The sequence below is a fragment of the Peromyscus leucopus genome, chromosome 3 (genome assembly GCF_004664715.2).
Source record: "Peromyscus leucopus breed LL Stock chromosome 3, UCI_PerLeu_2.1, whole genome shotgun sequence".
Lineage (NCBI taxonomy): Eukaryota > Metazoa > Chordata > Mammalia > Rodentia > Cricetidae > Peromyscus > Peromyscus leucopus.
This window is the reverse complement of record NC_051065.1, coordinates 11816340-11821352: the sequence shown is the minus strand read 5'-3', so window position 1 is coordinate 11821352 and position 5013 is coordinate 11816340. Positions and strand designations below refer to the sequence as shown.

At 34.6% G+C, this 5013-nt stretch overlaps 1 protein-coding gene across 6 annotated transcripts in view; it reads left to right on the top strand.

Moving 5' to 3' along the window:
• Foxp2 (forkhead box P2) overlaps positions 1-2487 on the top strand; it is a 545581-nt gene extending 543094 nt beyond the window's left edge. For all 6 annotated transcript variants that reach the window (XM_037203509.1, XM_028871779.2, XM_037203507.1 and 3 more), the window contains one exon: positions 1-2487. This exon is cut by the window's left edge and continues 838 nt beyond it. The gene's annotated coding sequence lies outside the window, so the exon portion shown is untranslated.
• The last annotated feature ends 2526 nt before the right edge of the window (positions 2488-5013 follow it).

The following is a 5013-nucleotide window of genomic DNA, read 5'->3' as shown; positions in this document are numbered from 1 at the left end:
AGTCTGTGCTGTTAGTGTTAAGATGTAAAGTGCAATCCTAAGCTAACATTATCTGTGCAAGCACCATAGAAACATTTGCATATCTGCATAGATCTTACAACTGTACTCTTTACCTCCTTGTGATAAAGCTTTGTCTACCTGCAAACACAGTCAAAGGCCACAGCTGCAAACCAAAGCCAACTCTAACCATGGCCAAGAGCTCAAGGACAGAAGCAGCCACATGCTTTGGTCAGCCTTCTGTAACTTCAATGCGTACAAAGGAACCTTTTCCATGAACTACCTGCTGTTTTCTGATGACCTCTGGGATCTTTTCATTTAGCCCTAAACAAAGAAACAAATATGACAAAAAACAAAAACAAAAAAAAAAAAAACACAACTAAAAGAGTTCATTCAGTCACAGAGTAATCTTCTGAGGCCAAAAGTCCATCTAAATGCAATGAAGATTTGCTTTCCTTAAAGACAGAGGTGAGGACAAAATCTGCAGTGGAAGTTATGACATACTAGAAAGCGACAAATGTGGATCACTGACCAAAACAATTATGTACTTGATGCAAATGCAGATTGCGTATTGTTATATATATATAGTACATTGTGTTTTTGTTTTCTCCATCCAGTCAATTCTTTTTGGTGGTGAGTACATGTTGTTAGAAGTACATGTCTTGTATGGTCTTAATCTCTGTTGTGTACTATTTTTTTATAGTCTTAAGTTATAATGAAAAAAAAAAAAAACAAAAAGTAGGAACCAAACATAAAAGGTCTAGTAAAGCCAAAAATTAATTTCCTATTGATTTTAAAGTGATCTAGCTGAGTTTTTACACTGAAAGCAAAGATTATAGCAAGTGTAGCCCATGGTATTTATTTTCAGTCAAACCAAAGTTACATATACTTCTGCCTCTTCTTATATGGGAAATGAACACTAACACACTCCCTTCAAAGACTTGCGCAGGCCAAATTGTTGGAATGCTGATTTTCTTGACAACTCTAAACCCCAAAACTATGATAATACGTTATGGTGTAGTTGAAGATAGCATAGTCAGATGTTTGCTTAAAACCTAGAGACTTTCCGTGTTGCTTTTCATGTGCTGTGCCAAGTCTTGATAATACTTTTTCCCCCAACCAAGGGACCTCATAACCTGATTATGGTTATTGCTTTACAAACAGTTTTGACAGAAGGTGGCTGCTAGAGCTTAACATATGTCCCGGTTCCACGTGGTGGAGCCGGTTCTTGCAAACTAAGCTCAATGTTTATCCTTTGCTGAAGTCAGCAAATAGAGTTAGAGAGATACCCAGTCATCTATCACACCAAATAAAAGGACATAACGGCTTTCAAAAGGGTTTTCCCACTTACCCAAAAGGCTTTCTGAAAGCTTCTACCTCTGCAAAAAAGAAAAAAAGAAAAAAAAAAAAAAGAAAAAAAGAAAAAAAAGGAAAAAAAAGAGAGAAAAGTTAGAACAATTATGGCAGATTGCATGAAACATGAGATCGTCACAGTAACTGCTACTTTTCATTATGTTTGTCTTTGGGTCATGATCAACGAACCGGAAGTTATTGACATGGTATCAAAAGAGAGATTGGTATTCTGAAGGATGGTTCTCTGATGTCTAAGATACTGCTGTAAGGATTATCTGAAAGGAAAATGTGTCTTTCGGGTGCATGTTCAAAAAGCTTTGATGGACTGGAAGGAACTTGGAGAGTTGTACCATCGGGAGGGTGGCCTAAGACTACAATGCTAAAGTATGCATACCTCAGTTTCAAAACTTTTGAAAGGAAGTCTCAGCCACAGAATGCATATACCTGTAGAGTTTTGCATGGGTTTTATATGAATACAATTTTAAAAAATAGCTGCTTGCACATTATACCAGAAAAACCTCCAAAACTGCAATTGCTTTGAAAATAGATTTTAGGTTTTTTGGAGTTTTCTGAAATGCTTGGTCTGTATTTTGATAATTGTGCATATTATGTAAAAATGTTGGTGGACCCATAAATGACCAGACTTTTTCTAAGAAAAATGTTGCTTTAATGCATTTCATGGATTTTTACTCTTCTATCATTGCTTGCTAGTAATAGCAAACCTGCTTTTCTGCATCTGCTTTGCGTAGCTATTGTAAGGCTTTGAACTAATGTATGTATTTATTGCTTGAACTTCTGTGCATACCTTATAAAGCATAATGTCTGACAATTTAAATGGCTCATGTATTCTTGCTTCTACCATAAGCTGATTATGGGGACTATGATCTTTTGTATACAGCAAATTTTAACTGTAGCACAAACATCTGTTTATGTATTGGTGGGATATACCTGTTTTATTTATCTTCTTTGAGGTAAACTAATTTTTGATACTTTTCATTACTGTGTACTATGTTCATACTTTGAATTCTCTGACGTTAGAAGTCATGGTTGAGAATTGTAACAGCTGTTATTTGTTCTGTATTCATGGCTTTCACTGCTGAATAAAATAAAGGACCAAACCTAGGATTTGAAAGAAAACTGTCTACCTCTAACACCAGGGAGTTATCAGATTCTATTTTACATAGTTTTAGTCTACAAAGACACAACTGCTTAAACCTAGTGGGCTTAAGGCTTATATTCTATGTGGTTGGATTCATGGCACCGTTGTATTGTTTGAAAATCAATTAAAATTTTATGTGACTGTTAAAAGTATTTGGTAGAATTACCACTAACTGGGTTTTCTTTAGATAAGTCAGATAAAGAGAAATGGCATCAGCATTCTGTGTCTTCAGCGGCTTAACTTCATAAGAATGCATTTCTGTGTGATTAGGGAATCGAAGAACAGCTAGCTAGGAATGGAGCAACAGAAGTACACTTAAGGCAAATGTTCCAGGACTTTAATGTTCCTGGACAAATTCAGTTGCAAAATCCAATAGACTATTTTGTAAAGTTTTCAAATTAGGTGTTTACATTTTTGAGAAATTGTAAGACCTCGTATTACTCATGTCAGTATTGACACACCCCGACAGTAGCTTCACTGACACATTAGCTATTGAAAGAAACATGGCTTACTCTTGTTATTTCATTCATTCAGATTGCAATGAAGGAGCGTTTTCTTTTTCTCCATCCAACAACACTTGACAGATCTTACTTAGCAGAAAAGAAGGGTGTACATTTTTCTATAGAATTAATGTACAAACAGTGTGTCACTACTGCTGGATGTAAAAATGTATATGAAACCATTTCATTCAGTTGGTTACATTTCTGAAGTATAAATAAAAAATAATAATTCTTTTTGACCCATTTATAACCACTAGGATTTTATTCTTTCGGAGAGATCATTCTTCCATACTAGAGACAAGTCATAAAGTTGTGTGCCCATGTCCTCTAATTTGTTAAAAAATGAACTTCTAAGAACTTGGGAATCTTAAAGTAGATCATACTCAAATTTAGTCAATAAAGATTCTAGCTGCTGTCAGATGCATTCCAAGAAGAACTATCCTCGGGATCAAATTTGCTCCTTGGTGGCATTCATTGCTTATTTCTCTTTTATTCAAATAGACCTCAGCATTGCAAATGTCAAACCTTAAAATGTGAAGAGATGAGTAACATTCATTTTTTGACAATTTTTCTTTTTTGTTTGATATTTCTCCCCACACATACTAATCATGCTCATGACATACTACTATTATCTAGGGAAGGTACAGGAATAGTACACAAGTTTTTATAGTAGATTTATAGGATGTTGGCGTTAAATTTAAGACCTTTTTAGAGGCAAAACCCAACAAGAAAAGTATGATGTCCTTGTGACTTCCCAGCAAAGGAAAATTTGGAGAAGTGGAACATAAGTGTGTTGGGTATATTTTTATTTTATGCCTAATTTAATGCTGTCTGTGATCTCAGTGAAAGGGTAAACTTGACTAAAATGCTGTCCACAGTATAAAGAATTGTTTTAAAAGAAATGTGAATGTGAGATAAATTTTCTTGAACCATACAATTCTTTTTTTTTCATATTGAATAGTTGGAAGTAAATGAATATTAACTTTCCCTGTCCAGTGTATTTTGTTAACTGACTACTGATGATATAATAAGAATAAACCGCTTGGACTTTGTGTATTTTAGTAGAGGGAAAATAACTTAGAGATTAAAACAAACAGCATAAGAATGAAGCAAGGTTGATTTGGCAAATACTTTGAATTTAGCTATATATTCAAAGTCATGCCATCCTTTATTTAAACACTGCAGAGATATATTTTGTGTGGTCAGAGGAAGATCAGATGCTTTTAAAATGTTGGTCACAAGTTACTTTCAAATTTTTAAAAGTTAAAAATAATATAGAAAATAGCTAAACAAATTCCAATTACAATGGTAAGTCACATGCACTTCCTGGGACAGAGATAATAGTGAAGCAGCCTTTATTGTGATGTACTAATACTGTTGCATATCTTGTAGAAAATCATATTTAGGAAAATTCTAACAATGGAATGCTAAAGAAAAAAATCCTGGCTAAATCTTCCCATTATTATTCAGTTTTTAAACTTTAAAGAATACTCTTTAAAGATTGTGTGAAATGACTTCAAAAGAATACATAACCTGAGAAGGTAACGGATGGCTTCACTGGAGCTCTGACACTGTCCTTGGTCTAGCCACCATCAGTCCAGACTAAAGATAAAACATGTAACACTGAAGAGACGGACAAGCAGCAGAAATCAGAGTGAACTTTGGTAGTTTACCTTATGGGAAGTTTTCAACGTAGAGGTAACTGACATACTAAGTCAATATACACATGCCCACACATAAGAAAACAAAGCAGGACTTTAAGTCAAAGTATGTATTTTGATTTGAAACTTTGCTGTGAACATTCACTCAAGTCTTTGAAGTAATAATTCCCTCTCCTCTCCTTTTAAAACTTTATTTTACATGCGTGAGTGTTTGTCTGGATGTCTGTGCACCATTATGTGCATCTTTAATATCGTCAGATGTCAAAAGAGAGTCAGATATCCTAGAACTGGAGTCACAGATAGTTGTGAATCATTGTGTCAGTGCTAGGAATTCAGCCTAGGT